A 12,279-nucleotide genomic window follows, 5' to 3' on the forward strand; every position below is an offset into this window, starting at 1 on the left:
TTCCGGCCAAGTCTGGGGTTATTGATGTATTTTGATTACATGTGATATGTAGTTTAATTCTGGAGCTTATGGTGGTGTGATTGTACCTGGATCGCCTCCTCCGGCGAGACAGGGTATTTTCCGGCGAAGTTCGACGGTGAAAACTTTGCAAAATTGCATTTCAGTCCCTGAGGTTTTGAAAACGAAACCGTTAGGTCCCTGAGGTTTCCAGAACTTGCAAATTTTGGATTCCTGTTTTAAAAATATTCAAAAATCATATTTCCTATTTATTTTAATTATAAAAATTTGATTTTAATTTCTGAAAATTCCAAAAATTATTATTTTAATTCCAAAAATTATTTTTAATTCGAAAATAAATCTGAATTAATTAGTTAATTAATTTCAGTTAATTTTTAATTGATTAATTAGTTAATTAATTCGAAAATTAATTAATTAATTGATTTAATTAATTATTAATTGATTTTAATTAATTATTTAATTAGATTTAATAATTTAAAAATGATTTAAAATTTCGAAAAATAGTTTCGAGCTATAAAATATTATTTTAAATTGTTTTCAAGGCTCGATAATTATTATGAAATTGTTTTAAAGCCAGAATTGGCCAACCGAACCCTATTTACTACTTCGAAATTGATCCAACGACCCGTTTTAATTCCGAAAAATGTTTTAAAAATCATTTTAAATACCAGAAAGCTTGTTTATGACCCGAGATTTATTTATAAATGATATATTATTGATTATGAGACGTGATATGTGTTATATGTGACCTGTTGGTTGACTGTCGGTCTATATATTCGATGTTTACTTGTTTATTGCATAACTTTCAATCCGTTAATCGGATTTGGGTAAAACGAAGGGTAGATAGAAGTATGTGTCGAATAGAATCGTATGAGTTAAATATTGATAGATGCTTATGATATGTGAGCAGAAAAGGCAAGGCGTAGGAAAGGGAAACAGATAGTCAAGGAGTAGGACAATGGTGATTGAGAGCAAGTGCAGTGTAGTAAGCTAGTACCAGGCAAGTGTTCTGAACTTTCTCGATATATTGTAGTAATTGATATTCCTGTTTTATATTGCAAGTGCTTTGAAGCACTGAACCCGAAACCTTGATTCCAGTTATTGATCTTGAGCCAGAAACCTGATTTTTTCTAGACCATTGATTGTTTATACCCAAATACGAAACTCAAATATACGACACTACTTCACAAATACATACAAACTAAATATTAAACACTGAACCAAATTGCTTACACATTCAAATCATTGTATCTTATGCTTTGAAAGACCAAATCCTTGGAACCCTGAAATGGTGATTCCTTTGTTATCCAATTCTCTTACTACCTAACAGCCAAGCTTTGGAAATGCCATATCGATCCTTATACAAATTGAAACCATTTTCATTATTGAATGTCCAATGTCGTTAATGATCCTGTTCATGGTTTATTACTGCTTATTCTGTTATTATGGTATAATTGGATCGTTTTATAAAATTGTGGACCAGATTCGTGGTCAGACCATATACTGGTCAAGTTAGGCCAATGTGTGCCTTGGATCCAGTTGTTAGAGCAGTGTTGTGTGCTTTGCTCGGGGTTAGTGTGTGACTGATCAGCAGCCTAACCTTGGTTTTTAAAATAAAAATATAATATCCAATTCTAAATCATAATCCATTGTTCACTTGATATCATAACCATATTTACCTGATGATCATTATTCTCAGTTTTGTCATTGTGACTTGCTGAGCTAGTTAGCTCATTTGTGCGATATTGTTTATATTCTTTTCCAGTTAAGAAGGAACCGGTTGGTACCGAGGATCCCTTGTCCAGCGCGAGAGCTAGGGGTTCAAGTTAATCGAGCTAGTCTAAGCAGGCTTCTTTTGGGATAATTTAAGTTTGTAAAAGTTTGTAATAATGTTTAATACTCAGTTCCGAGTTTGGAATAGTTGGGATTTGAACGTTTGTAATATAAGTAGGTGTGTTTGGCTTGTGTGCATACTTTAACCTGTTGCGGTCCATAGTAGTTGGTAAGTAGGGTCACTGCATATTATTATTATCTTTATCATTGTTATAAGCAGGTTATTAATAAGGTGTGTGTGTGTGGACCCCAAACTTCTGACCGGGTTTAGAGGACGCCACAGTAAACACGTACCCTGACATGGATTTGCTATCATCACTTTCTGATTGAAAACTAGAGTCAGTATAACCCTCTATTTTCAACTCAGATCCACCACCAAAAATAAGAAAAATGTCTTTAGTCCTTCGCAAGGACTTAAGGATATTCTTCACTGCTTTCCAGTGGTCTTCACCTGGATTGGAATGATATCTGCTCGTCACACTAATTGAATAAGCAACATTAGGTCTAGTACATACGCTCTCTTTCCTCAGGTGTCTTAGGAGACATCTTTTCGGAAAGGGACACTCCATGGCTCATCGGTATGAGACCTCTTTTGGAGTTTTCCATGCTAAACCTTTTAAGCACTTTCTGGATGTATGTACCCTGGGTAAGACCTATCATTCTTCTAGATCTATCTCTATAGATCTTCATACCGAGAATGTATGATGCTTCTCCCAACTCCTTCATAGTGAAGTTCTTCGATAGCCACACTTTGACTGATTGCAACATCGGTATATCATTTCCTATAAGAAGTATGTCATCCACATACAATACAAGAAATGTTACCGCATTCCCACTAACCTTCTTGTAGACACATGGTTCATCTATGTTTTTGATAAAACCAAACTCTTTGATTGTCTCATCAAAACGGATGTTCCATCTACGAGAAGCTTGCTTTAAAATATATATGGTTCGAAGCAGCTTACACACTAGGTGTTCATTTCCCTTGGAAAGAAAACCCTCTGATTGTGTCATATACACTTCCTCTTCAAGTTTCCCATTGAGGAAGGCCGTTTCCACGTCCATTTGCCAGATCTCATAGTCATAGTAAGCAGCAATTGCAAGCAAAATCCGAATTGATTTTAACAGGGCTACAGGCGAAAAAGTTTCATCAAAGTCAATCCCTTGCCTTTTTCTGAATCCTTTTTCCATGAGCCTGGCCTTATAGGTCTCTACCTGGCCATCTGCTCCAATCTTTTTTTGTATACCCATTTGCACTCAATAGGCTTCACAACCTCAGGTGCTTCAACCAAAGTCCATACTTGGTTGGTATACATAGATTCCATTTCAGATTTCATGGCACTTTGTCATTTCTCTGAGTCAACACTACTCATAGCCTCATTATAGGTCATAGGGTCGTCATCATTAATGATTGACAACTCATTGACAATCTCAATGACAAGGCCATAATACCTCTCAGGTTGGTGAGACACTCTCCCTGACCTACGAATGGGTTGTTCCACAGATGGTTGTTCAGTGTGAACAGGTGTTTCCCCTTGAACCGTAGTAGTTTGTGCTTCTTGAACTTCATCAAGTTCAATTTTGCTCCTACTGTTTCCTTCAAGGATAAACTGCTTTTCCATGAAGGTAGCATGTCTGGAGACAAACACCCTATGATCAGTATAAAAGTAATACCCTAAAGTCTCTTTAGGATATCCCACAAAACTACATTTTACGGATCGAGATTCCAGCTTATCAGGGTCAACTTTCTTGACATAAGCTGGACATCCCCAAATCTTAACGTATTTAAGACTCGGTTTCCTTTCTTTCCATATCTCATATGGAGTTTGAGGAACATATTTGGAAGGCACCTTATTCAGTAAATATGCTGAGGTTTCCAATGCATAACCCCACAGGAATACTAGAAGATCCGCATAGCTCATCATGGATCGAACCATGTCTAACAAAGTTCGATTTCTCCTTTCAGATACCCCATTCAACTGTGGAGTATATGGAGGAGTCCATTGGGAGACTATACCATTTTCTTTGAGATAATCTAGAAACTCACCATTCAAGTATTCACCACCTCGATCTGATCGAAGAGTTATAATACTATGTTTGGTTTGTTTCTCCACTTCATTCTTATATTCTTTTAACTTTTAAAAGGCTTCAGACTTGTGTTTCATCAAATACACATATCCGAATCTAGATCGATCATCTATGAAAGTAATGAAATATGAAAATCCACCCATGGCTTGCGTAGACATTGGTCCACATATATCTGTGTGTACCAATCCTAGCAAATCTGCAGCCCTCTCTCCTTGTCCACTAAATGGAGATTTGGTCATTTTGCCCAATAAACAAGACTCGCATGTAGGATATGATTCAAAAACAAAGGGGTCAAGTAACCCTTCCTTATGCAACGTCCGTAGTCTATTTTCACTAATATGACAATTTGTACTAAATTATGCTCTACGTCACATACATACAGACCATTATTTAAAATACCACTTCCATAAAGAACGTTATCTCTAAGAATTGAACATTTATTATTCTGAATAACAAACGAAAATCCAGCCAAGTCTAACATAGGAATATAAATAATATTCCTCATAATCGAGGGAACAAAATAACAATTATTTAAATCAATAGTCTTGCCCGTAGGCATATGTAAATGAAATGATCCTACAGCTTCAGCAACAACTCTTACTCCATTTCCCATCCATGGAATCACATCTTCTTCCTCAAGAGTCCTACTTCTCCTTAGTCCCTGCGACGAATTGCAAATGTGAGAACCACAGGCGGTATCTAATAATTTGAGAACAATTCTCAAATTTTGAAGCCAGTCAGCAAAATTAGGACCAGTCAACTTGTGAGCATCTAGTATACTCCAGAGTGATAATGCAGAAGACATAACATATATAGTAAATCTGTAAATGATGAACACATAACAACACTTAGCAAATATTCAATTTCATTTCAAAACACTATATGAATCGGGTCTTTATTCATAAGTGGCTCCCACTAGTTTATCTAATTTATACAACCCATAAGTGAAAATTAAGCATTCATAATGCTAGTGGGAATAGGGATCCTACATTCCATCACACAACTTCGGCTATAGCACGAAACGTCATGTGATGTTCAATAGGCAGACAACTCTTGTCAATTACATCTTATGTTATTCCCTAATAAAACTTTAGCCTCTTGAATAATTGAGTCACGGCTGTAGCACGACAGACTCAATATTCTAAGTCAAGTCTAACCCAACATTTCGTACAATTGAATCAGTCTACAACGGCCCACGGCTGCAGCACATAACGACCTTTAGATTCTAATTCAATGTACACATCTCTATGTAATAAACAAGTATCTCTTATTTCAAAATCAAAGCCCTCGTCTGTAGCATGAAACGACAATGATTTAAAAATAAGAACTATTTTCTACCATGTTGGAAGGCTATGACCGACACAAGCTCGTTGTGTCATTGGCCAATTACTACTTGATATTATTTAATTTTAGAGGGATTATATTATGTTACAATCATAATCAAATTATAAAGAGATTCTTCCTTTTAAATTAAATATTTCAAATCAATAATCGATAATCAGATGATTCCCAGATCGGTGGGAGCATTGTCAAGAGGCGTCACTTATTACCCCTTTCTTACAGATCGAAATTCTGCTTTTGACAGAATCATCCTTTCTCTCAAAATTGAAAATTCATATTTAATTATGTGTTTCATAAACACAAGAATTTCATGATTGTATTCATAATATTATTGTTAAGGCGAGAAACGATTCCTATTTTAAATTTTCTAGAGCACGCCTTATTTTGATTTAAGTTCTCCTAAATCTATCATCGCGTGGTAAACATAGGCATATATCTCATATATAAAAATAAATAAACAAGTAAGCATGCAAGTAATATCATGTCACACATTGATATAATGATGTATGGATTTATTATAGCATTTAAAAGCAATTAAAACATGCTTTAAAACACTTTCGGGAATATAAACAATTCAAAACTTTTCTATAAAAAATATTTGACCACTCCATTAGATCCGTCTCAGAAAAATGAATCCAACGATATATTGCACGCCCAAAACGGAGTTACGAAACTCCCAAAAAATCAAATTTAATGTGGACAGACGGGCTGTAACGTATTCCGGTAATGCGTTACAACCCTGTTAAGCCATTAATGGGTGTAACGCATTCCGTGAATGCGCAACAGGGTGTAACGCATTCTGGGAATGCACGACACCCCCCTTCCACGCGTGCGCTTCACGCGCCTGCACAGCAGCCGACCGTTGCACACCTTTTTTTTTGTTTTCTTCAGCCGTTTGTCTGCTTGTCTGCTTATTGCTGTTACAAAAAAAAAAAATAACCCCCTTTCCTTTACTCCCTTCATTAATAACTCTTATTAATATGGTCATCATTTTAATTTTATTATTAATAAATTAATTAATATTTAATTAATAAATTAATAAAAATCAAAATAATATAATTTCTTGAATCAGGCAGTAGCAGAAAATTATCAGATCAGCCAGGGGTCCTTGTGCAAATTTTAATCATATTTTTATTCACATGCATAATTATTTCATGACTTTTAATTAAAATAATTTTTAAAAATTCATAACAAATAATCTACACATCACAAAATTATGAAAAAAATACTTAGATGATCTACAACACTTTTAGAACCCAGATCAGTAGTCAAGATCTAATGCAAAAATTATTTCGAATTAATTCATAATTAAATCTAAATAAACTTGCAAAAATCATAATAAATCCATACATGCATAAAAAAATATGAATTTTTTTATATGAATCTCTATATGCAGAACCTAGCTCGGATGCCATTGAAGAAATTTACGGATGAGCGGAAGCGTGATATAACAATTATTCCATAAAAACCATGTATCGCACATATAGAAAAACGTATAAAACAGAAAAACGGAGGAATCGTAATCATACCTGGAAAATCGAAGCTTTATAATATGGTTGCTAGCAGTTTCTCCTCAGTGTGTGAAGCACTCTACCGGTATCCACCAAGAATGATCCTCTTCGATGAAGCTTTTTATAAAACCAAGCTTTTATAAAAATGGAGTTTTGGGAGAGAGAGAGGGAGAAGATGGAGGCTAGCTCTTCTTAGGGTTTTCACAAAACCAAGTATATATTTAGAATGAGCCATCTCATTCTATTTATAGAGTTCTCCTAGGGTTTTATAATATATCATTATATTTATATTAGCCCCACATTTTATCTTTATAAAATGCTTTAAAAATAATTAAAACTATTTTAATCATTATTTCTTTTTCTAAACTATTTAGAAAATTATTCTCTCTCTCATTCATCAAAGAAAATATTCTTTTATGGTGTGACCCTGTAGGTTCAATATTATGCCGGTAGTAGAACTAAATAATAATAAACTTTTATTAATTATTTACATGAATACTAAAATTCACTAAATATAATTAACTGATTAATTATATTTATTCTACATCGTGAGTGATGCTTCTCAACATATCGCGACTATCCGGATAATATGAATCCACTGCTTAGAATACCAAGAACCTGTCAGTGACTAGTTACCGTACAATGAATTCCTTCTACCCTTACAATATCCCGATTAAATACAAGACATGGATCTCGTGTCAGGCCTATCAAATTTAATCATATGATTTCTTATTCATAATGCAAAGTTCATATTAATGCAAATTAGAAACTCTTTTCTAATTTCATACACTCTGACCAGAGATTCCAGAACTCGCATACTAAGAATAACATAGGATATTCTCTTCCTATACTGGAAGGGGTAGATCCTCTATTGAATTTAACTATCTCCATACCCAAATCCCTATGCCCAAAATAGTCCTAATGGATGTCCTTGAGACCAAGGACTAAACCAAAGCACAGTTCATTATATACAAGATAACTTTAACGATCTCAAGTCTAAGGACACTTGTAAAACTATCACTCAGTGAATAACTATTGACACCTGAGTAATCTCCATTAGTTGTTCAACTTATCGAGTCATGTTCAGTGAACTTATTCCCTAATAAGCACCTACATACTAGCTATAGTGTCACCACACAAATGCCTATAAGAATAGACATCCTCCTGAAGGGAGCAATCATAGTATGTACCAATCTTTGCGGATCCACTAATATCTGATTAGTTATCCTATGATCAGGAACTGTTTAAGTCTAGAGTTATCATCTTCTAGATCTCACTATTATAATCTCATTATAATTCTGGAAGCTTTACTCTAAACTATGGAGCATCTTATTTAAAATTCTTTAAATAGATAAAGCCCATAATAAAACCATAACAAGTCTTTTATTAATTTCAATGAAATCAAATAGGAATACACGAAAGTTCTTCCTAACTAATCATACATGATTGGATTTAGGATAAACACTTTCATCTTCATCATCCAAACCAAGTATGTTAAAGAATTATTGAAGAAATTTAGAATGGTTGATTGTTCACCTGCATCAACACCTATGTCTACAGCAACAAAGTTGGATGAAGATAAGAAAGGAAAAAGTGTAGACATCTCAGGTTATAGAGGAATGATTTGATCTTTGTTGTATTTGACTGCTAGTAGACCAGACATTATGTTTGCAACATGTCTGTGTGCAAGATTTCAAGCCAATCCAAAGGAATCATATTTGATGGATGTAAAGAGAATTTTCAGATACTTGAAGGGAACACCAATCTTGGGATTATGGTATCATAAGGGAACTGGATTTGAAGCTGTTGGATACACATATGCACATTTTACTGGATGCAGGGTTGACAGAAAGAACACTAGTGGAAGCTGTTAATTTCTTGGACAAATACTTGTATTGTGGTACAGTAAGAAACAAAAATCTGTGTCAACTTCCACAGTTGAGGCTGAATACATAGTTGTCGGAAGTCGTTGTGCTTAAGTGCTTTAGATTAAAAATTAACTGATGGACTATGGCCTAGTATTACATAAAATTCCAATTATGTGTGACAATATTAGTGCTATTTCTATTGTTGCTAATCCAGTTAATCATTCTAGAACAAAGCACATTGATGTAAGGTACCATTTTATAAGAGAACATGCTATAAATGGTACTATTGAGCTTATTTTTTTCCAACAGAAAAATATTTAGCCGATATTTTCACTACACCTTTGGATGAAGGAACTTTCACTAGACTTGTTGGTGAAATTGGATTGTTAAATTCTTCATCCTAAAGGCAAGAACTCAGCTAATATGTTGCAGCAGATTAATTTCTAATAAATCAAAATCAATTTCATTTAATTGGAAATTAACTGGAATATGATTTATAAATATTTCTGAATTCTCTATATATTTATTTTTCCAAATTCAAAATTCAGCTTGGAATTTTTCAAATTTTAAGAAAAAATGTCTAAATGTTAATTTATATTTTCAATATGTGAACTTAATATAAGACATAACCAAAAAGAACAAAAGTATATAGAGAACTGAGTTCTTGATAAGACTAATTGACTTCTCGAAAAGTCATTTTGAGACTTCTCGATAGAGTTCTTGATAAGTCTTTTTCCAGACTTCTCGAAGGACTTCTCGACAAGCCTCATTATGACTTCTCGATAAGTCTTGTAGAGATCTTGACATATGTTAATTCATAGGGTTGTCTACAAGTATCCAATTTTAGATTTTTTCGATAACTTAGAACTTGAATAATTTAAGTTAATAAATTATTTTAGTAAAATACTTTTCATATAAAATCATTCTAATTTTATTTTGATTTATTCAAATAAAAATTGGGAAAATTCAGTCCATTCTGGACAAACAAGGTATTTAGTTGACATCTCGATAAGTCACTGTCTAGTTCTCGATAAGAGTCAGGAAAGTGACATATCGATATGTATCTATTTTGTCACGTGACTTCTCGATAAGCAAATCCCAAATGTTTATTCCTACTTCTCGATAAGTCATTTACCTTTTTCTATAAATACCCAGACATCACGACATAACCCCTCTTTACACTTTCGAGATCTAAATTGACCTAGTTTTTGCAAATCTTAATCGTTCTCTCTCATTTCGAACTCTTTCTCTTTCAAATCTCTTACCCAGTCAAATTCAAACACTTACAATGGCATTAAACACTATTAGAGCTTTCATCCCAAAGGAGGGACCAACTACCTTTTACAGATGCTAATCAAGTTCCTAACAGCTTCAAGAGCTTTGTCAAGTTTTTGTCTGAAACATACTTTGCAGGTGCTTTGATTGCAAATCCAATTCTGTACATGGATGTTCTCAACGAATTCTGGAATTCAGCTGTGATTAGGACATTTGTGCATCTCAGACTGTATCTCTAGTGGTGAATGGCTCAATTCAAGGCTAACAGGGGGAGTTTAATGAGGATGATGTCAACAAGCCTTGGGAATCCTTAATGAGAGCATGGTGGAGGTACCTACTCAACAGGAGCTAGCTGAATTTATGGACGTCATAAATTACAATGTAAGGATTAACCTTGCTAGCTTGAACAAGAAGCATCTGAGGAAGGAATGGTCATTCCTGTTTGATTCCATAGTGAGAGACTTCACCTGTAGGAAGACTGGTATAACAACATATCCAGTATGGTTCAAAAGTTGGTGTTCTCCATGGCTCAAAACAGGCACATTAATGTGGGGCTATTGATCTTGGAAAAACTCGGCACAAGGCTCACAATACCTTTGGCCACAAGAGGTAAGGAAATTTTCTTTCCTAGGTTTATTATGTCTACTTTAAATCATAAAGTTCAAGACATACATTTACTTACTGGTATTGATAGAACAAAAATAGGCAACTGTAAATAAGTGTCCAAAATATTATTTGGTTCGCTAATTACAAAGAATAAGGTACTTGTAAGTCTGAGAATCACTACGTTTATGTTAGAAAGATTCAGGACTTACCCTTACCCTATGCCTGACATGAGGTCTAATATAACATCTAGTACAGTTATGGCTCCTGTACCTATGGAAGTATAAACACAAGAATACCAACAAGGGCCTTCCATAACTGAAACCCTTCCTTTTCTATCATTGGAAGCTTGGAAACCAACCACTTCAGCCTCCCAACAGGGTGGAGTGAGTAAAAAGAAGAGAAAGCAGGCACCCTTAACTGTTGTGAATGAGAGTGGTGAGGACCAAATCCAACTAGAGTCTATCTTGGTCAAAAATCCAAAGAAGGTAAAGAAAACTGAGCTGACCACTCATGAAGATACCTCTGTATCCTACCAAAAGGATGCAGTTGTAAAAGAGGGATCTAAACAGACTCTAGAGGCATCCTCCCAACAGGGTGTCTCTATTGAACAAAGTACTCTCCCTAGTGCACTTTATAAAGAGTCTACACCATAACTTAAGCACACTCAAGTTTATGAAATAAGAAATAAGGATGGCACACACATTGAGAGTACATCATTTGAAGCTCCCTCATCAATTCAGGGGGAGTTGCCAACACTTAATGCTCAAATCTATAATCTCATATCTCAAATTTCTTCTGCTTACAATGGAAGACTTACTTCTCAAGTGTTGCCAAGATCAAGTGACACAGTTCAAGAGACTTTGCTCACCACCGAGGAACCATATTTAGTTGGTGAGAGGCTACATGTTGGGGTAGACCTTGATGACACCAACAAAAAATAAAGGGGTTTCATCAGTTTTTACTGAAGACCCTGTGATGGTACCAAATGCACCTTCATGTGCAAATCAATCTTCATAGATTGAAAGGTTTGAGGGTAGTACTCTTGAGGGGGAGCTATCGAAATCCTCTCCAATTTAATTGGAGGTTCGTCATGAAGGGAAAACTCCCCTCAAAATCCTAGCTGAAATTACTTTGTCAATAGAATCCGGGAGTAAAATTTTCAATGATCCAACTATTGGGGAGACAAGTCAAGCACATTCAAGTGTTAGTTCTTTGCAAGAAGAATAAGAGTTTGAGGCCATCGTACGTGAAAGTAACCTGGTCAAATCGCCTCCAATTCCAGTGGAGGTTCCCATTACTGGTGAACAACACACTATCAAAACCACAGTTTCTACTGTGAGTTCAACTGTGATTCCAATCACAGAGTTACCTACAACCTCACAACCCTCCACCTCAAACCAAACAAACATCCCATCTACCTCCAATCCCACCCAACAACCTTCTCACCTCATCTCTCAATGGCTGCATGATGCTCAATCTCAGCAAATTATAATGAATGATCTCCTTGTAGACCAATTAGATGGACTTGCAAACATTACCCAACAGTTACTCACAACTGACATGTCCAATCAGGATTTTCAGGCTATCTTGTTGTCATATAAAGAAGATGTTGAAAAACAGAAGCACAAGATTGTTGATGAAGTTGAGCAGGATGGGAATGTGGATGCTTGGCTATCTAAGGATTTTATTTTGGAAATGGATAAGGTCTTGGCTAGATTAAGAAAAGAATATGTCACCAT

Source organism: Apium graveolens, chromosome 9 (assembly GCF_009905375.1).
Source record: "Apium graveolens cultivar Ventura chromosome 9, ASM990537v1, whole genome shotgun sequence".
In the NCBI taxonomy this organism is placed as follows: Eukaryota; Viridiplantae; Streptophyta; class Magnoliopsida; order Apiales; family Apiaceae; genus Apium; species Apium graveolens.